The sequence below is a fragment of the Camellia sinensis genome, chromosome 11 (genome assembly GCF_055761805.1).
Source record: "Camellia sinensis isolate YWXY chromosome 11, ASM5576180v1, whole genome shotgun sequence".
NCBI classification, from domain to species: domain Eukaryota; kingdom Viridiplantae; phylum Streptophyta; class Magnoliopsida; order Ericales; family Theaceae; genus Camellia; species Camellia sinensis.
This window is the reverse complement of record NC_138971.1, coordinates 62723177-62745879: the sequence shown is the minus strand read 5'-3', so window position 1 is coordinate 62745879 and position 22703 is coordinate 62723177. Positions and strand designations below refer to the sequence as shown.

The 22703-nt window shown below is 37.0% G+C and overlaps 1 long non-coding RNA gene across 1 annotated transcript; it reads right to left on the bottom strand.

Annotated features, from left to right (window-relative positions):
* Nucleotides 1-4937: 4937 nt before the first annotated feature.
* Nucleotides 4938-7763, bottom strand: LOC114283639 (uncharacterized). The gene is made up of 3 exons (XR_003636629.2): nucleotides 7495-7763; nucleotides 6576-6614; nucleotides 4938-5075 (listed from the first exon to the last, which is right to left on the bottom strand). It is a non-coding gene; the product is annotated as an uncharacterized LOC114283639 (long non-coding RNA).
* Nucleotides 7764-22703: the final 14940 nt, after the last annotated feature.

The window sequence follows — 22703 nt, the reverse complement described above, 5'->3', positions numbered from 1 at the left end:
CTGAGTATTGAATGCTTTCTTCTGCTTACTGCTTGTATGCTTCCCCATACTTTAGAATTTTTTCAACTTTTTTCAAATATATCCTGCAAATCACTTTGGGGTAGTACACCTCGGATAAGCGCCACTTCGGAATTATCATCAGGTAGACACCTCGGATCAACATAACCTCGGTATTTTATTTCTATAAGTGTGCTCTTTAATAGAGGTATTCAAGTGTTGCTTCCTCATTTGTACTTGCCTTCTTTTATTCATGCTTCTCCTTTCCCAAGCTAGTTGGTCACCTTGGATGATTATATTTCGAAAACGTCTTTCGATGTAATCTCAGCTATAACAAACTTATAAATTGCTAAAAAATTTCAACAAGTGTTAACATTCCTTGCTTATTCTTTCTTCTTGTCTACTAATGTAACCATAAGTTGCACGGACCCTTTCAAGCCGATGTGTTCTTCTTTTTACTCTTGTATGCTTAATAATTTTCATGTCTTCAAAATACACTCTAACTGTGCAATCTCCTTGGGGTGTAATACCTCGGTTGTACCCACTAATCGATTTTTCCCAGCCTTGGCTTAACACTTGAAAATAATATTTTCACAAGTGTTTATTTACAACTTGATACTCCACTTTTAGCAAGACTTCTGTCTTCAAATTTCTTCCAAGTCTCGGAAATATGGTAATCCCGGCAAGTATGTAGATACTTCTTTCAACATAACCTTGGCTTAACTTGTAAATTTTTATCAAAAATTTCAACAGGTGTTTAAACCAATCTTTTTTCCCAGCTTAACTTCAACTTGTAAATTCTCTCAGAATTTCAACAAGTGTTAATCTTCGTTTCAGTTTAACTTCAACTTGTAAACTTTTCTCAAGTTTAAACAAGTGTTAAACATTATCTCGGCTTAATTTCAACTTGTAAACTTTTCTCAAGTTTAAACAAGTGTTAAACCTTAGTCTTTAACTTGTAAACTTTTCTCAAGTTTAAACAAGCGTTAAACATCATCTCGGTTTAACCCTGCTTGTAAACTTTTCTCAAGTTTCAACAAGCGTTAAACATCATCTCGGTTTAACTCTGCTTGTAAACTTTTCTCAAGTTTCAACAAGCATTAAACATTATCTCGGTTTAACTTCAACTTGTAAATTGCTACAAATTTCAACAAGTGTTAAACATCATCTCGCTTTAACTTCAACTTGTAAATTGCTACAAATTTCAACAAGTGTTAAACATTATCTCGGTTTAACTTCAACTTGTAAATTGCTACAAATTTCAACAAGTGTTAAACAATAATCTTAGTTTAACTTCAACTTGTAAATTGCTACAAATTTCAACAAGTGTTAAACAATAATCTCTCTTCTCTTTACCCTCTGCATGGCTTTCACATGCTCTTTTGTGGACCTTATAAAAGGTCTTCAACCTGGCTAATTGCAGTCTGACCTTGTATGTTTTCTTTTTATCTTCTGGGATCTGAGATTTGCTCACTGAGCTCTTCTCTTCTCAGGTTAAGTGTCGAGGTCTTGTCTGCTGGAATCTTGGATCTGCTCTCTCAAGTTTTGCTCTTCTCTTCTCGGACCTACTCATCTAGGCCGAGATCATGCCTTCTGGGATCTGGGATCCAGGATCTGAAATCCGAGGTCTGCTCACTTAGGCTAAGCTCTTGTCTTCTCGGACCTACTTATTTAGGCCGAGATCTTGTCTTTTGGGACTCAGGATCTAGGATCTGGGATCCGGATCCAGGATCTGGAATCCGGGATCTGCTCACTTGGGCTGAGCTCTTCTATACTTGAATGTCATCTCCTTAGGAGCACTCATGCCCCCTATCTTTGCATCCCTTCTGGAAGGGTCTTCACTCCGTTTATGTCGACACATTCTCCATCTTTGCTAAACTCGTCGTTTCTGATACGTTGATCTTGTACAGTGATGGCCATCTATTATCCTTTCTTTTCCACAGACGGCGCCAAATTGTCTAAGTGATTTTCTGACCACACTGCCAACTTACTACTCAACTGGAAAATACCGACAGAATAGATTAAGCCCGAACGACCTGCAACAGAAAGAGAAGATTTCGACGGTGGCTCGTCCACCTGGAGGTACTCTGACGATCAAGTCAGTACTCAATATCTCTCAAAGATAACCAATAGTGCTTAACTCACTAGACCGAATATCAAAAGCATCAAAGACATACCTTAGACCCATGAGGGTACTTTTTTTTTTATAGCCAACATAATTCTAGTCCCAATAGAAGCCTAGCTCCAATGGACTTAGGATTACTGCTAATCTTGGACTCCCAGTTGAATTAGGATAAACTCTCTAAGAGTCTTATCTTAATCCAAACTAAAGTCTTCTCCCATTCTAGGACTCTTGTCCCGTATCCGCTTATCTCAGATTCCGGTATTCTCGCGGATAACCTCGGCCTAACCGAGATCATCTTGGCATCATGACCAGGACACGTGACACCTCGGCTGACACTTCGGTGTCACCTCAGCCACGTGTTGTCATTCAAAAATTATGTCCCCACAAAAATAATCAAATCTGTGATTCTTTAGACAGGAGAATGACTTCTATGTGAAAGTTGTAAAAAAAATATTGTAAAGAATGACAAGCTATAAAAGATATGAAAAAGGCATATATGGACTGTTGTTTTTGTTCAAAAATAGTAGGTATGATAGAAAGCTATGGTTGTGATAAAAAATCCAAACTATTGGCTAAAAAGAAGAAGTTTGTGAAAAATGAAAAAAAAAATTCAGAAAAAAAATAAATTAATCCTTATATAGAAAAACAAAAACCTTGGGGTAGATATAAATCTAATAATAAAAAATAAATAAACAAAAATAAATAAATAAATAACAAAAGGAAAATCTTCTGAAGAATGCAAATGTTGGGTTTGTGGAGAAAAAAAAAATATTTTGCAAACAAATGTCCTAACAAAGAAAGAAAAAAACATGTTAAGCAATTATTACTTTCTTAAAAAAAATATAAACCAGTATAGGGATATGAAATAGAATTTGACAATGAAGTAAAAGAACTTATGTCAGAATTTCAATATAATTCTTATGAAAACGATATACAATGCTTAAAAGAAGCTTTAACTGAAACTATTTTTATGCTGAAACTATTTTTATGATGAAAATATATTCAGATGATGATAATGAAATGATCCTTCCTAAGAAAAGAGAAAGTAAACCATTTGAAATTGAAGAACCAGAATTTCCGTAAATGATTGGAAAATGTCAAAAAATTCAATTAAGGAAATTTAAAAAAACGCCATCTTCAAACCTCAAAGTAAAATGAATGTAGAAATATTTGAAGGAAGAACTTCAGTTGTTAATATAAAAGAAACGTCTGTAGATATACCATTGTTTGATATGAATAAGATCAAACAATATCATAATAAAAAATATAATTAAGTTCATTTAGGACTTATACAAGTTAGTATATGTCCTTTATTTTCAGGCGGAACACATATTCCTGTGTTAACATATGTCATGGATAATAGATGGCATAGTTTTGAAAATTCCTTAATCAGAGGAATTCAAAGTAATTTGTATAATAGACCAATTTGGTTCACTTTCAAACCAAAATATTTCTTGGCATTAGAAGATCCTAATCTTAATCGAGCATTAGGATTGACGATAAAAACTCAAGGTATGCAAAACTTTGATACAAGAAGCAAAAACATTGCCTACTAATTACAGGCTTATGTATAGATTGATTAATACAATTAATCCTCTTAGTAAACATGTACTTGAAGTAGAGCTATTTGAAAAAACGAGTGGTCATGGTCATGAATTTTAATCTAAAAAGGTTAATGTAAAACAATTATCATGACCTAAGAAATGTGTTCTTGAAGAAACTCCAGATCAAATAAAACTCAAAAATTTAACAATTCGAGAAAGTAGAGGTGTTGTTTATCTAGAAGAAATTCATTTGTTTTTACTAGATCTGATTTTACAAGTAGCCTAGAAAGAATAAAAAAAAAAGATAAGGCTATCATTGAAGAATCTATAGTAAAAGAATCTTGTGTACAAGAAAGTTTAGATGAAAAATAATAGGATACAAAATAATAAATATCCATATTACCATTGAATCGTTTTCAAAAATATCGATCAAAGAATACCAAAACCTAAAAATAGTTTCTCTCGATAATCTCTCCATCACTTTAAATGCCAAATTAAATGAACAAGGATTATTCAAAAAGGAACTCTAAAAAGGAGTAGAAGAAAAAATACAAAAAATAAACGAAGATAGGAGTAAAAAATCTTATGAAATTTTTGGAAAAATTGTTGAAGTTAGCTCGACAAATTCATATGTTAAATTATTGTCTAACTTTTCGAGCTATCATTCTTACACTATTGATGCAGTAGTTGGCACTGGTGCTTCATACAATTTGGAAAAACCTAGAGTATTACCTCCAGACAAATGGGTTTTAGCTGAAAATCCAATTGTATTAAAATTGGCAAACAGTCAATCAATAACAATGAAAAATGAAAGTTATCATGTTCATTCTTAATAAAAATGAATTTATAATAGATAGAATAATTCAATTTCCATTTTTAGAGGGAGATTTTTTAGTTGGCAATGCATTTTTAAAACAAGAAGAAAATAAACCTTTTCTTCAAGATTATAGCGATTCTGGTTTAGACGCAACCCATTTGATATTCTAGATCCAAGTTTTATTGTCTTATACGATTGTTCATGTCACGCCCCAAACCTGCCCCTAGAAGTTTGGGCATGACCATTTCAAAAAAACGGACACTTAACCTGTTATATATAACATATGGGGCCTGAGTGGAAGCATAAATTTTATATAATAACATGCAAGGAAAGAGCTACATCCATTGAGCGACCACTATCATGCCAGGATCACAAATAGACAGATAATAATAGTTACATACACATATACAACCCCGACCGTGTTTGGGCGTATAATAAAAAAGAAACATTAGAAGTTACAACATATTATAGACAATCAGAATCTAAGCCAAAACTTCACCAAATGGGTAGGCTTCACCCAAATGCTTGGACACACAGAGGCTAACAAGGAAGACGAGCATTAAAAGTTGAGGCTGACCTCCAAATGCAGGACCTACGGAATCAGACAAAATACATAGTGAGATAACCTCAGTGAATAATAGTACGTGAATAACTTAATGTTCAACTTGAATTATAATGCAAATCAGAGTTTATATAATATAAAAGATAGGTAGTTAATCTGATTCCGTACTAATGTCAGAACGGTCTTGTTGGTTCACAAATTCACAGACTGACCCTTGGCCTGGTGGGTTCACATACTCACAATTAGCCTTTGGCTTTATAGATTCATAATTGAGATTCAAACTTGGCCCTTGGCCCTTTGAATTCATAGTTTCACACGTTGGCCCTCGGCCTCATAGATTCATATTTTCACAAGTTGGTCCTCGGCCTCATAAGTTCACAAATTCACAAGTTGGCCCTCGGCCTCATAAGTTCACAAATTCACAAGTTGGCCCTCGGCCTCATAAGTTCACAAATTCACAAGTTGGCCCTCGGCCTCATAAGTTCATAGATTCACAAGTCGGCCTTTTGCCTCATAAGTTCATAGATTCACAAGTCGGCCCTTGGCCTCATAAGTTCATAGATTCACAAGTCGGCCTTTTGCCTCATAAGTTCATAGATTCACAAGTCGGCCTTTTGCCTCATAAGTTCATAGATTCACAAGTCGGCCCTTGGCCTCATAAGTTCATAGATTCACAAGTCGGCCTTTTGCCTCATAAGTTCATAGTTTCACAAATATTCATAATTTCACAAGCTGGCCCTCGGCCTCATAAATCATACAGAAACACATAGTTCCTTCCAATTATTCACATGAGGTAACACAGTTACGTTACGTTCAACAGAGTGCTAATAACAACTATTACCAGATTGAACTTCATAATGCAGTCACATCCCATTTGTTTGTCATGAATTACTACCTCTAGTTCACAGATAACAGAATGTTATTACATATTAAACGAGTCCAGAGATATGCAGATACCATAATCTCGTAATACACTTAAATTCCCCTTGTTCATTATAAATCCATACAACTGACTTACAGATAACAGTGTGTTAGTATCCATTATCAATAATAAACAGAACGTAGTACCCAGTAATGCTCTTAGATTTTCCCATGGTTTCTCATAAGGTGACATAATTGTCCCACAATAATAGAACAACACTATTAACAATAAACAGAAGGTAAATGCTCCATTACATTAATAAGAGTGGAGCCATTCACATCATAACATGGGTCACATAATCGTGTTATTGACATTCAATTCTTTCTCCGGATTGAGTCATTCAGAGGTTCATCTAATATTTAACATAATTTCATAATGGTTATTTAACGTACAAACAACCTGTAGTCGTATCCAATTATTCGTTCTGATGATCCACTCTAGGTAGATATCTGTATCATGTTAGTGTGTGCCAAATCCTTCAATGTTTACATAAGTTCACACTAATTCTCGTTCCACATACATGTTAACTTAATTGACCACGGGGAACAAGATGTTAATAAGAATCGTTATTAACGGTAAATAATGTGCATTAGAGTACTATTACTCACAGTGCTATAACGGAGTGCTCGTCCTTCTCAGGTTATGCCCTACACGTGTACACAACTTATACAGTAAGGCATCAAACACAAATTCCAGAAATACCAGAGGGTTAAGCACGTAAAACAGAGCAAACAATATTTTGCAGCATGAAGTTTCAAACCTACTTCTCAAACTCAATATATATATATATAAGATTACTAGTCTTACAAAACACATTATGGAATTTACACCCATTCATCTTCTACTCAAAGAAAGAAAGGATTTTTATGAACATTTCCATGTTCCCCAAAACTCCTTAAATTTCTAGTGTTTTCACCAAAAACCAAACATTTCCCCATCCCCATAAGAAATCCTATTAAATCATTCTCTTGGTTTAATAACTAAGCAAGCCTACAAATATTTAGTAAAATGATTTGGGATTAAACCCATTCTTGAAAACTTCACATTTTAGGTCACAAAAATTAATATCAACATAGTTAATATCAACCCACATAATCACCACAATTCAACATATCTCAAAAGGAATTCTTAAATTCCATTTCAACATTCCATAATCGAATTTATATCATCCACATTATCAATATATCTTTTCCCCCAATTTCCCTTTTATTAAAACATAATTTACAATGCATTTAACAAAGTTCAATCGCAAAATTTAAACATAATTTTCAAACATAACCAAATTCCAATTAAACTTGAGCACATCTAATTCAACCTATCACTTTCATGATTCAACTATCAATTTGGGCCAAATCATGGATTATCATCAAAAATCAATCTAGGGTTTCTAAGAAATCTACAAATTTCAAATCTTCTTAACCCATTACTTTTTATTCCAAATCTTCTCATTTATTAGGCACCCTAGGTCCATAACCCATAAACCATACTCTAAACCTCATAATAGAACCCCAACATACCCCAACATACCTCAAAAATTTCGGAATTCCATTCGGTAGAAAGTGGTGATCTCCTCTTATTCTCCACCCTTGATGCAAGATTCATGGTTAATTTGTTGAGAAAAGTGGAGGAAATCAAGGTTTTGGGAGCTAGGGTTTCGGACATGGAAGAGGGAAGAAGAAGAGAGGAAAAGAAAATCTAAGAAATGACTCAAAAATCACGTTTTTGAGCTGCTGCCCCGCACATCGCCGCACGTGCGCCGCATTTCCCGCACGTGCGGTTCTGCTTCCAGCACAGATATGAAAACTTCAAACAGGCGTAACTCTCTCATCCGGATTCCGTTTTAGGTCATTCTTGTGCCCGAATTGAAGCCCCGAAAATAAGCTTTCCAATGGTTCTAACCTCACATCCAAATTCCAAGTGTGGAACAAGAAAAGGGCAAAAGAGTGACGGTTGGTCGTAAACGAATTATTCAAATTAAAGTTTTTGATCCAATCTTACTTTACCATCTTATTACCACCACAATCAATAGCCCAAAATAAAATAGGGAGGTTCCAAATACACTAATAAAAATGCCACAGATATAAATCACTTTTCACAGAAAGCAAGTAAATGCGCAGAATAACAGATCGAAAATATACTAGAAACAGATATGAGGGTCGGGTTATTACAGTTCATGTCTTATTTCTCCTTATTTCTCATTGAGTTTGGTTATTGGAGCATCTTGGCTGCGTTTGGAACAGGTCAAGAGTTAGTTTTTCAACATCGTTCCTGCCTAGATTTTGGCTTCTTTGCTCAAGTGAAACTTCTTACGCTCGAGTGGTCTTTGAGAACTCTTAGTACTTTTACAGGCCTGCAAAGATATTGGGAATTGGCATTCTACGCTCGAGCAATCATTCTTACTCTTGAGCGGCCCTTCTTGAGCTCGAGTGATGGTCCTCTATCTATAAAACTTCTGGGAGTTTGTATTCTTCACTCGAGTGGTAAACTTCTTCGCTCGACCGGTCTCACTTATTGTGTATGGTCGCTCAAGCGACATTTCTTGTACTTGAGTGGTCTGCGCATATATCAATTCGTAAAGTCACATTTTTGGCTCACTTTTTCATATCCCTCTCTCTCTCTAAACTTTTCAAAAATGCTAAATCTAGAGCCTCTCTCTCTCTAAAACCCACCTTCTCTCTACAAATACACCTAGATCCATTGATTTCTTCACCCGTGTCCCCTTGATAAAAAAAAGTGAACACTCCGCGAGCTTCATTTTGATCGGACTAAAGTTAGATTTCGGCATTGTTGAAGCTTCTCCATTCCTTCTATTGTCTTCTAAGCTCGAGGTAGGGATTATCCATACTTTCTTATGACTTTTAATTTTGTTATTTGATATTTCTAAAACAATATTGTGATTTGGGGATTTTTTAACAAACCTAGGATTTTAGTTTAAAAATCAAAATAGAGGTTTTCAAATAGATTCTTGAAAATGGTTGTGGGACTGGAAATGCAGTGGAGTTGTGATAAAATGGTTGGTTTTGATACTTGGAATTGATTGTGGAAGAAAATGGGGTTTTTTTTCCCTAAATATCTCAAATGTTGATTTTGTATAAATAGTTGGAACTAATGTTGGAAATGTGAAATTGGGTTGATATTGATGAGGTATGTATTATCACTCAAATCTTGGAATTTGGAAAGTTTATCTTTATGGAAATTATTTATTCGTTTAGAGATATCTGTTTTGGACTATCAATGGAGGATAGCTATAATTTTGTAGAAATTGCATGAGAATTAGGAGAATTGAAACTATTTTTTCATCCATTGCATTGAGCATTTTGCATATTTAACTCATTGAAAATGTTGTTGTTTTGAAAAAAATGGATGAATACCTTGATGAATCTAGGTAGGAGTGTAGTTGTTGTATTAAGTTGGCCTGTGTGTCCTTACTGAAAGTCCAGAAACCCACGCAGTTAGGTGTCAAGCCTTCCTGTTAATACCGGTAAAAATGGTAATTTGATAGTGCTTGTAGCCTACTTGCAAACACATCCCAGAGATTTACAGTGTTGTATTTATTGCCTTGTTTTCTATTGTAAAGGGAATAATATCATGAATTGTAATATAATCTTGGCATTGCATGGTTTTGGAAGGAGAAATGAAAATGTTTTGGCACAAGCATTGCATATGCATTTACCTTATAACTTTGTTAAGATTCACAAACTGTGTTGTAGTTTCTCTATTGGGTTTTGGCCCACCCTACATAGGAAACCATTTACAAGTACTGATAATATGCCTCCGCCAAGGCAATAGCTTCGGAGGACTTGGAGCAAGAGCTTCATTTTTGGTTACTAGTTGTAATTATTTTGTACAAGCCTAGGGCTTTATCTGTATTGAGTTTAAAACTCACTTTTGTTGTAACCAAGCATTGTCTTAGGAAGTTGTAAGCCTTTAGGGAATTTATTATTTCTTTTACTCTTATTTCATATCTTTAACTTGCGACACATACTATAAATTCAGGGTTAGGACTTGTGAATGTATAACTGCATGTGCTATCTTTTGTATCACGGAATCATATGAAATGGAAGGATACTTATTTCAAAAAACTATATTTATAAATTGTTATCATTTATTAATATTATGGATGGTTTATTATCTTTAATTTCAGGGTGTTACAACTTGATATTAGAGCGTACCGGATTTGAAAACTTTAGGTACGTGGGGAGTGATGTTTTCCATAATGGGTTTATGTCACTTCATAGAGATATTTGTATGTATGGTATGAGATGTGATAACATGTTTATGTGGCTAAATGTGTATGAAATTTAGTTTCTACGATGTTGATTGGGTCTATAAGTTTTTAGAAGTCCTATTAGAAGAGCACTTGATCACTGCTATTTTTAAGTAGAACTCTGGCAACGTCGCAGGACGATCATTATCAATAAAGGAAATTCGTATGTGTTTACGTGATTGTGTGCTTATGTGGAGTGAATTAATTGTTGTCCATCGCTTTAGGACATGAGTGAGTTAGCTTTGGCACATTTGTGAATGTGTTAATCTCTGGTGTTACCTTTATTAGGATGTCAGGACGTAGACGTAGTGGTTTTAGGCATGTCAGGCCTAGACGGCAGGAGGTGTCGTTACTGGGTAAACTTTCGACGTAGGACAAAGGGGTTGGTCAGGCCAATGTGGCTGAATCGGTTGGTCAACAAGCCATGGGTGCTTTGCCCCGTGAAATGGCCAAAGCTTTGTAGGAATCTAAGGACATTCTCAGGGCTAAAAATCAAGTCCAGGCCCATGTTACTGAGACATGGCAATCTTTCTTGAAGAGGGAGTTCTTCCAGTTAAATCCGAACAAGTTTTTTGGGGATCCAAAAAAGCCTTTGAAAGCTGATAAATGGCTCGAGCAGATGGTGAAGACGTTCGAGATGCTTGGCATCGAGGAGGATGGGTTGAGAGTGACCTTGGTATCCTTCCAACTGAAAGAAGATGTGGGTCAGTAGTGAAAGTTTGTGTGGGGGTACATCGGCATGACTTGGGAGGCCTTTGTCAATGCCTTCTAGGATATTTTTTTGCCTCCTATTGTTAGGGAGAAGTTAAGGGAGCAGTTATTGAAGCTTAAGCAGCTTAACACACCAGTGGCCGAGTTTAAGGCTACATTCACTAGTTTATCAAGGTTTGAGAAGAGGTTGAGGACCAGACTCCTTTTTAAGGTGGCTACATCCATGATTAGGGATTACAATTGGCTTGTGGAGGTGGCGATTCACTTAGAGACAGTGATTCATACTAAGGAGGAAAGGATGAGGGGCTCCAAGTAGAGGAGTCAGGAGGTTTATGGGGAGAATTGGACAGTAAGAGGCAGAGGGGTTCCACTCCATAGCAGTCCTAGGGAGCATAGTCTAGGTCCACTTTTCCTGTACCAAGTTCTGAGTCAAGAAGAGGTGGTCAGGGAGGGATCACTTGTTTCAAGTGTAGCCAGCTGGGTCACAAGTCGATAGTTTGGCCGCAGAAGGGAGGAGGGCAACAGTCTGCATCGTCTGCAGCTTGTTCTCAGACCTAGAGTCAAAGGAGAGGGTAGTCGCCTACTTGTTATCAGTGTGAGCAATCAAAACATGTTATGAGGTTTTGCCCTCAGTCGAGTGGCATGTCTGGTGCGTCTGGTCAAAGGCAGACATAAACCCATCAGCCTGCACAGTCAGTATAGGCCACAAGGGCCAATTAGGGAGCCTCTTTAGCTTAGTCCATGCATCAAACTTGTGCACTAAGGAGTGACCAAATAGAACAAAGACCTACAGGAGTGCCAGATATAGTGACAACGTCTTCGGTAGTGAGAGGTAACTTCTTATTGTGTAATTCTATTGCCAATGTGTTAATTGATACGGGTGCATCCCATTCATTTATCTCGTCTACATTTGCATCGGTATTGGGGTTGGAAGTGGCTCAGTTAGCGTCTACACTCAGGGTAGAGTCACCCATTGGTAGTGAGGTAATGTTGGACCAAGGGTGTCGGGGTTGTGAGATAGAGGTTGCCGGTCGCCGACTCCCTTGTGTATTTATATCGATTGATATGTTGGGCTTTGATGTTAAATTGGGTATGAATTAGTTGCCATCTTATCAGGCTATTATAGACTATTATCGTCAGAGGGTTACTGTATGTACCTCGAGTGGTGATTGTTTTTATTTCTTGGGGGACCAAGTTGATAGAGCTTTGTTGCCAATATATGATCGACGTGGTCGGGGTGTGCTTAGCCTCCTTCTTGCTACATTTTTGGGTGTTGAGAGTGACGTGGTCCAAGTTGAGTTGCCAAGGGTAGTTTGTGAATGCCCCGGACATCTTTCCCAAGGATCTCACTAGTTTGCCACCTCACCGTGAGATAGAGTTCTCTATTGATTTAGTGCTTGGTACGACACCGATTTCCATGGCACTGTATAGATTTGCACCCAGTGAGTTGAGTGAGCTAAAGGTTCAACTCCAAGAATTGTTAGATAAAGGTTTTATCCACCCTAGTGCATCTCCTTGGGGAGCACCGTCTCTCTTTACCAAAAAGAAAGATGGTACATTGCGACTTTGTATTGATTATCAAAAATTAAGCTAGATAACTGTTAAGAACAAATACCCAATGCCTCATATAGATGACTTGACTGACCAAGATGGGGTCTCGTTGCTTTTCTTAGATAGACCAGAGATCAGGTTATCACCAATTGACGATGAAGGAGGAGGACATCCAGCAGACGACATTTTGTATGTGGTATTGCCATTATGAGTTCCTAGTGATGCCTTTTGGGTTAACCGACGCACCAGACTTATTTAGGGATTTGATGAATCAGATCTTTCGTGAGTTCCTACACCATTTTGTAGCTGTCTTTGTTGATGACATATTGATTTACTCACTCTCTAAGGAGGAACACAAGGAACACTTTTGAGTTGTGCTTGAGTTACTTAGAGCCCACAAACTGTATGCTAAGTTCAGAAAGTGTGAGTTCTGGTTGAAAAAAGTGAAATTCTTAGGCCATGTGGTATCCGGGGTATGAGTGACTGTAGACTCTTTTAAGATAGAAACAGTGCATGATTGGCAGCAACCTAAGAATGCATTTGAGATACATAGTTTCTTGGGATTAGCCGGATATTGCCATCGTTTTGTGAAGGATTTTTTCTAAGTTAGCCTCACCTTTGACTAAACTGACGAGGAAAGGAATTAAGTGTGTGTGGAGTGGGACTTGTGAAAGGTTGTTCCAAGAAATTAAAGTTAGACTTACCATCACTCTAGTGTTGTTCATTCCAGAGAGGGGTTTGGGCTATTCAGTGTATTGTGATGTTTTTCAGGAAGATTTGGGTTGTGTCTTTATGCAAGAGGGAAAAGTAGTAGCTTATGGCTCACGTCCATTGAAAACATATGAGAGAAACTATCCTACTCATGACATAGAGCTAGCGGCGGTGATCTTTGCCTTGAAGATTTGAAGACATTATTTGTATGGCAAGAGGTTTAAGGTATTCTCCGATCACAAGAGTTTGAAGTATCTGTTTTCACAGAAAGATTTGAATTTAAGACAGAGAAGATGGATGGAGTTTATGGAGAATTACGACTTTGGGTTGCATTAACATAGTAGTTGATGCCTTGAGTAGGAAATCCTTTAGCAGTGTAGCTAGTATTGCCATTCAAGAATGGGAGATATTGGGCACCATTGGTGAGTTCGACTTGCATCTTGGCGAGTCCGTTGAGTCGGCTACCTTGTTTACTGTAGTTGCACAACCTACACTTGTGAGCCAAGTTATAGAAGCACAGAGGGGTGATCATGAGGTAGAAACCCACTGGGAGAAGATCTTTAGTGGGAAGGTAGAGAAGGGCTTGAATGTGCTTTCTGACTGGAGTGTTAGATACCTCGACCATCTTTTTGTGCTGGAGTCTTGTAAAGAGTAGGTACTCTGAGAGTTTCACCATTCACGCCTTGCAATACATCCGGGAGGTACAAAGATGTATCACGACCTTGGTCGCTAGTTTTGGTGGAAAGGTATGAAGAAAGATGTAGCCGTGTTTGTATTGAGGTGCCTTACTTGTTAACAAGTGAAAGCCGAGCATCAGAGGCCAGCGGGTTTATAGCAACCCATGCCTATAGCTGAGTGGTAATAGGAGCATGTCACGATGGATTTTGTTGTGAGTCATCTGAGAACTCGACGGGGTAATGATGCCATTTGGGTAATAGTTGATCGGTTAACTAATTCAGCGCACTTTGTACCATTGCGCATGAGTGACTCGATAGATTTTCTTGCCGACTTGTATGTTAGGGACATTGTCCGACTTCACGGGGTCCCTGTGACTATTGTTTTGGATAGAGATCTGCGTTTCACAGCTCGATTGTGGCAAAGCCTACAGAATGCCTTGGGCACTAAGTTGACTTTTAGCACTGCTTATCATCCTCAAACTAATGGGTAGTCAGAGCATACCATTCAGATCCTTGAAGATATGCTTCAGGGTTGTGTTATTGAATTTAAGGGGTCATCGGAGAGGCACTTGCTCTTAGTGGAGTTTTCCAACAATAACTTTCAGGCGAGCATTGGCATGGCACCATTTGAGGCCTTGTATGTCCGGCCTTGTAGATCTCCTGTGTGTTGGGCTGAGGTAGGTGATGCACCTATGATTGGTCCTGAGTTAGTCCGAGAAACGACGAAGAAGGTTGCGCTTATTTGTAAGAGTTGGTTACAACTTAGAGTCGCCAGAATAGCTATGCTAATCGTAGAAGGAGACCGTTATCATTTGAGGTGGAAGATCACGTCTTTTTGAAAATATCACTTAGACGGGGTTTGATGAGGTTTGGGAAGAGTGGGAAGTTGTCTCCTAGATTTATTGGGCCTTTTGAGTTCCTAGAGCAGATTGGAGAGGTAGCTTATCGTTTGGCATTGCCGCCACTACTTTCTGGGGTTCATAACATGTTTCATATTTGTATGCGCCGGAAGTATGAGTCGGATCCATCACATATGTTGGATTGGACCGAGCTAGAAGTAGATGAGGATGTCTCATATGAGGAAAGACTTGTTAGAGTTTTAGATACTCGAGACAAAGTCTTGCGTGGCAAGACAATTCCTTTGGTAAAGGTGTTGTGGAGACATCACGAGATTGAGGAAGCAACTTAGGAGCGTAAGTTGGAAGTCCGTGAAAAGTATCCAGACTTATTTGTTGATGTTTGAATATGTATTAAAAATTTTGTTACTTTAACACACTATAAACGTTGTCTATGGTTTGGAAATGTAAATTGAATATTCTGTAATGAGCACGTGTTTATCGCGGTGATGAGAATGAATGACCAGTGAATGGGTCATGGTGATGAACTTGATTTATTATCATAGTTGTAATTGGTTTAAACATGGTTTTGTTGTTTGATTTTATTTTCAAGGACAAAATTCCTTAAGATGGAGAGGTTATAGTGATTCTGATTTAGACCAAATCCATTTGATGTTTTGGATCCGAGTTTTACTGTCTTATCCGATTGTCCATCTCTTATTTCTCCCTATTCCTCATTGAGTTTGGCTATTGGAGTGTCTTGGTTCCGTTTGGAACAGGTTAGGGAGTTAGTTTTTCAAAATGGTTCCTACCCAGATTTTGGCTTCTTTGCTTGAGTGACACTTCTTACGTTCGAGCGGTCTTTGAGAACTCTCAGTATTTTTGCAAGCCTGCAAAGATATTGGGAGTTGGCATTCTGCACTCGAGCAGTCATTCTTGCGCTCGAGCCGTGTTGGCTCAAGCAGCCCTTCTTGAGCTCGAGGCTCGAGCAATGGTCCTCTGTCAGTAAATCTTCTGGAAATTTGTATTCTTCACTCGAGCGGTAAACTTCTTCACTCCAACGGTTTCACTTATTGTGTCTGGTCGCTCGAGCAACACTTTTTGCACTTGAGCAGTATGAGCGTATATTAATCTGTAAAGTCACCTTTTTAGCTCACTTTTTCATAGCCCTCTCTCTCTCTAAACTTTCTACGAACCCTAAATCTAGAGCCTTTCTCTCTAAAACTCACATTCTCTCGACAAATACACCTAGATCCATTGATTTCTTCACTCGTGTCCCTTTGATAAAAAGGTGGAACACTCTAAGAGCTTCATTTTGATCAGAGCAAAGTTGGGTTTGGACGTTGTTGAAGTTTCTCAATTCCTTCTTTTGTCTTCTAAGCTCGAGGTAGAGATTCTCCACAGCTTCTTATGGCTTTTAACTTAGCTATTTGCTATTTCTAAAATAATATTGTGATTTAGGGATTTTTGAACAAACCTATGGTTTTGGTTTGAAAATCAAAAGATGGGTTTTCAAATGGATTCTTGAAAATGATTGTGGGATTGGAAATGAGGTGGAGTTGTGATAAAATGGTTGGTTTGGATATTTGGAATTGATTGTAGAAGAAAAGGGGGGTTTTGCCCAAAATATCTCAAATGTTGATTTTGTATAAATAATTGGAATTGATGTTGGAAATGTGAAATTGGGTTGATATTGATGAGGATGGTGAAGTTGGATATGTATTACCACTCACATCTTGGAATTTAGAAAGTTTATCTTTAAGAAAATTATTTATTTGTGTAAAGATATCTGTTTTGGGCTATCGGTGGAGGATAGTTATGATTGTTGTAGAATTGCATGAGAATTAGGAGAACTGAAACTACTTTTCATATTTAACTCATTGAAAATATTATTGTTTTGAGAAAAAGGGGTTGAATACCTTGGTGAATCTGGGTAGGAGGATAGTTATAGTATTAAGTTGGCCTGTGTGTCCTTGGTGAAAGTCCAGAAACCCACGCGGTTAGGTGTCGAGCCTTCTGATTAAAAATGAGAATTTGGTAGTACTTGTAGCCTACATGCAGACACGTCCTAGAGATTCGCAGTGTTGTATTCATTGCCCTGTTTTCTATTTTAAAGGAAATGATATCATGAATTGTGATATAATCTTGGCATTACACGATTTTGGAAAGAGAAATGAAAATGTTTTGGCACGAGCATTGCATATGCATTCACCTTATAACTTTGTCAAGATTCATAAACTGTGTTGTAGTTTCTCTACTGCGCTTTGGCTCACCCTATATAGGAAACCATTTTCGGGTGCTGATGATATGCCTCCGCCAAGGCAATAGCTTGGGAGGACTTGGAGCAAGAGCTTCATTTTTCATTACTAGTTGTAATTATTTTGTACAAGCCTAGGGCTTTATATGTAGTGAGTTTAAAACTCATTTTTGTTGTAACAAAGCATTGTCTAGGGAAATTATGAGCCTTTAGGGCATTTTTTATTTGTTTAACTCTTATTTCATATCTTTAACTTGTAACACATGCTATAAATTCAAAGTTAAGACTTGTGAATGTATAACTGCATGTGCTAACTTTTGTATTACGGAATCATATGAAATGTAAGGATACTTATTTCAGAAAACTATATTTATACATCGTTGTCATTTATTAATATTATGGATGATTTATTGTCTTTAATTTTGGGGTGTTACAAAGATCAATCATATATTGCCCTTAAAATGCATGAAATTCCATTGCTATAATATGCACCTCGAAAATGTAAATTTGGTTTTAACCTTGTTAACATTACAAAATCAAATTTATTAACACAAATTGAACCTCTTCACACGGCCTAGCATGGTATGCTTAAAACAATTGACGATAATCAAAAAAAAAAACTTGGTAACAACTATTTGAAGATAAAATTAATAGTGAAAACAACACCATAACTGATAGTTAATATAAAAGTGATAGTGAAGAAGAAGATGAACAATAGATCACTGATATCACAAATCACTATCAAGGCAAACAGGGAGAATATATTCCAAATTAGATAATATTAAGAAAATGCTAGAAAATAATTTTAGTGACAACCCACTAAAATTATGGGAAAAAGACAAGTATTGGGCAAAAATAGTTCTTGAGAATCCAAACTATGTAGTCAATGAAAAACCCATTAAAAAAAATAATAATAAATAATAAATAAATAAATAAGCATGGCTTATTAAAACAAGGGTTAATACGACCAAGTAAAAGTTCTCATTCGAGTCATGTATTGATGGCAATGAATCATGTAGAAAAATTAAAAGGAAAATCTCATATGGTAATAGATTATAGAGTTTTAAACAAAAAGACCGTAAAATATGGTTAGAAATTGCCTAACAAAGATGTTTTAATTAATAAAATTCAATTAGCCAATTTATTTTCTAAATTTAATTTGAAAAGTGGTTATTATATATTATTTTATATATTTATTACATGTCATACATACAAGGATAATAATTACCATGTCATGTATATAAATAATAATTTTTGAAGCCTAAAGGAGAAAAATAGGTCTAAATTTAGATATTGTTTTATCGTTCGATTCCAAGTTGTTTTATTCAAACTTGTAATGAGTTTCATGTGTCTAAGTCTTGGTCACTTAAGCTAATGAAACAATTAGTGGCCTAAGCTAATTAGTTCCTACAACAAAAGAGAGAAGGATGGTGAAAGACGGGGAAAGTTAGAGAGAAACTTTCTTCTTGAGGACTAGAAGAGAAAGTTAGAGAAAAGAAAGAGAAATAGGAAGAAAATTAAAGTGCATTAAAATTCATCCTTTTGGACTTGAGAATTGAACACTTAGTGATTTAGAAAACCTTAAGTGAGGTGCTTAAGTTAAACTAATATCATTAAGGTATAACTACTATTGATAAATTCTAATGGAAGAAAACTATATTCCTCTAACTGCTTTTAGTGCTCCGCAAGGAGATTGTGAGTGGTTGGTTTTATTATTTGGCTTAAAACAAGCTCTACCTCTATTGCAAAGAAAAATGGATAATATTTTTTAGAAAACATGGAGACTATTGTATGGTGTATAACAGTTCTGGTTTAGACCCAGCCCATTTAATACTCTTAGATTCGAGATTCAATACTTTAATTGTTGTTCATATCCTCTGTCATCGTGTCAGTAGTCGAGTTGAATTGCTGGTTGTATTTGAAACAGGTTGGGAGTTAGCTTTTTGAAAGTGTTGTTGTCCAATTTTCTTGTTGTTCGCTCGAGCGGTGTTTTGGTTGCTCAAGGGGTCTTTGAGATCTCCCAATATTTTGTAGGCCTGCAAAACTTCTGGAAATAGGGTGATCTTCGCTTGAGTGGTCCTTCTTGAGCTCGAGCGGTCTTTTGCTGTTTGTAAAACTTATGGGAAGGGGTCATTGTGTGCTCGAGCAGTATTTTGTTCACTCAAGTGGTGTCACTTATTGTCTTTGACGCTCGAGCGGTATTTTGGCACTCAAGCAATCTACACGTATATTAGTTTCGGAAAAAGGGATTTTTGGATCACTTTTTCATTTTCTCTCTCTCTCTACAACCTTCCAAACCCTAATTTCTTCACTTTCTCTCTCTAGTTCTTGCTTCAAACCTCAAATACTCCATCATCCATTGATTTCTCCACTATTGTTCTTTGGAGAAAAAGGTTAAGCACGTTGAAAGCTTTAAACTAATTGGAGATGATCTCATTTTCTGCTTTGCCAATGTTTCACTCTTACTCTCTTTCTCTTTTACTCTTAAGGTAGGGATTTTTTCAACCTCTCGTACAATGTTTAGCTTAGTTATTTGCTCTTTGAAAAGTGTTTAGTGATTTGGGGGTTCTGGGTTAAACCTAGGGCTTAGTGTTGAAAAGTAAAAGAGGGTTTTTCAAGTAAATTCTTGAGAAAGATTGTGGATGTATATATATTGTTGGATATTATTGAAAATTTCTCTTCCAAATGTGATTTTGAAAATAAAGAAGGTTTTGTTGAAAAATCGTTGATGTGGTTTATAAAGAAAAAAGTAGTGTTAGATTTTGAAGGATAAGAGAAAAGGGTATTTGTTGATGATGAGAGTGAAGTTGGATATTTATTATCACTCCCATTTCAAATTTTGAGATTTTATCTATTGTTGGAAAAATTATCTGTTGAGTAGAAATATCTTTTTTAGGCTATCGGTGGAGGATAGCTTTGATTGTTGTAGAAATTACATGAGGATTAGGTTAAATTGAAACTAATTTCTCATACGTTTTGCATCGAGTATTGCTTTATACTTGAACATTGAAAATGTATTGTTTTTGAGAAAAAAATGGTATATACCTTGATTAATCTGGTTTGGTGGTGTGGTCGTGGTTTATATTGTTGCCCTGCGTGTCATTGGTGAAAGTCCAGAAACCCGCGCAGTTAGGTGCCAGTCCTTCTGATTAGTGCCAGTAAAATGGCTTCGATAGTGCTTGTATAGCCTACTAGCAGACACGTACATAGAGATTTCTAGTGTTTTGTATCCACTGCCCTGTTTTCCTATATAAAGTGTGTTTTAATGAATCGAAATGTATTGATAAAGGCATTGCATTATTTTGAGATGGAAAAGTATAATGTTTGGCAAATGGTATGCATGTGCATTCACCTCTTAACTTTGCTAAGTTCCATACATAATGTTAAAGTATCTCTACTGGGTTTTTACTCACCTTATGTGGAAAATAATTTTTAGGTGCTGATGATATGCCACCACTAAGAACTTAGCTTGGGAGGACCGTAGAGGTGAAGGCTCATTATTATTATTATTATTGTTGTTGTTGTTGTTGTTGTTGTTGTTGTTGTTGTTTCTTGTTGTAATTATTCTGTACAAGCCTTGGGCTTTAATTGTATAGAGTTGAACTCACTTTTATTGTACCCAAACATTGTCATGGAAAGATGTAGCCATTAGGGCATTAACTTATATGTATAACATTTTATTTCAATTCACTCATATATGGCATATGCTATAGATTTAGGATCTAGGATTATTGAATGTATACTCGCATATGTTATCTCTTGTGCGGTAAAAGAATATAAATGAAAGGTTATTATTTCGCATGTTACGTTTTCTTTGATTATCATGAGATGGAGTGTTATTATTTTGGGGCATTACGACTTAGTATCAGAGCTACCGGATTTGAATACTTTTGGATCATGGTATGTGTTTTTTACCACAATGGATTTGTCTCTCTTGATAATATTAGAAGTAGACCTGAAATGCTATGTGATAACATGTTTACGTGACTAGATGAGTATAGGATTTGGTTTCTAAGATATTAATCAAATCTATGAGTTTCTAGATGTCCTAATAGAAAAGCACTTTATCACTACTTGTTCTAATTGGAACTGTGGTAACATCACAGAATAATTAATTATCTGGAAAGGAAATTCGTTTGTGATTACGTGATTTGGTTCTTACGTGGAATAAATTAATTGTTGTCCACTGTATAAAGACGTGAGTGAGTTAGCTTCGATACATTTGTAAATGTACTAGACTATTGTGTTATCTTTATTAAAATGTAAGGACGATGACGAGGTGGTGATAGGCGTGGTAGGTCTTAGTGGCAAGAGGTGCCGATATGGGAAGAAATTCCAACGCAAGAGGATGGAGTTGGTTAGGCCAAAGTGGCTGAGCCAGCATGTCAGCAAGCCATGGGCGCCATAGCCCACAAAATGGCCAGAGATTGCAGGAATCCATGGACATTCTCAGGGCTGAGAATTAAATCCAAGCCCATGTTGTAGAAACATGGCCATCATTTCTGAAGAGGGAGTTGTTCCGGTCGAATCTGGACAAGTTTTTAGAGGATCCAAAGGAGCAACTCAAGTCTGACGATGGCTTGAACAGATGGTAAAGACATTCGAGATACTTGGCTTCAAGGACAATGGTTTGAGGGTGACCTTGGTATCCTTCCAGCTGAAGAGAGACGTGGGTCAGTGGTGGAAGTACGAACGATGGCATATTGGGGTCACTTAGGAAGCTTTTCTCAATGCCTTCCACGATAAGTTTTTACCACCAACTGTTAGGGAGAAATTAAGGGAGTAGTTTATGAAGCTCAAGCAGCTAAACACGCCAATAACCAAGTTTGAGGTGGCTTTCACTAGTTTATCGAGGTTTGCACCAGAACTTGCAGCGACGGAAGAACGCTGTTATATCAAGTTTGAGAAGAGGTTGAGAACTGAGCTCCTTTTCAAGGTGGTCATGTCAATGATTCAAGATTATGACTATCTTGTGGAGTCGGTGGCTCACTTAGAGACTGTGATCCAAATAGAAGAGAAGCAGATGAGGGCCTCTAGGCAGAGATCCCAAGACATTTACAAGGACACTAGGGACAACAAACAGCAAAGGGGTTCCATCCCACAATAGTTCCAGGCTACACAGTTTAGATCCACCTTTCCCGTGTCGAGTTTGGGTTCAATGAGAGGTAACCAAGGTAGGTTCACCTGTTTCAAATGTGATCAGTTGGGCCACATGTCTTCAATTTGCCCATAGAGGGAAGGAGGGCAATAGTCTGCACCACCTTTGGCTTATCCTCAGAGCTAGAGTCAAGGGAGATGTCAGCCGCCTGCCTGTTATCAGTGTGGGGAGTTGGGGCATTTGTGGAAGTTTTGCCCTCAATGTAATGGCACATTTGGTGCATCTGGTTTGCGGCAGACACAGAGCCATCAACTAGCACAGTCAGCACAAGCCTCAAGGGCCAATCAAGGAGCCATGTCAACTTAATCCATGTACCAGACCTATGCTCTGAGGGGTGAACAGGTAGAGTAGAGGCCTTCAGGGTGTGTGTATGCTGTTACCACGCGGGATAAGTTATCCAACACCTTCCATAGTGAGAGGTAACATTTTATTGTTCAACTCTATTGCCAACATGTTGATTGATACTGGTGCATCTTATTCATTCATATTGTCTTCTTTTGCATTTGCCTTAGGTTTAGAGTTTGAAATGTTGCAGTCTCTTCTTTTGGTTGAGACACCTATTGGTGGT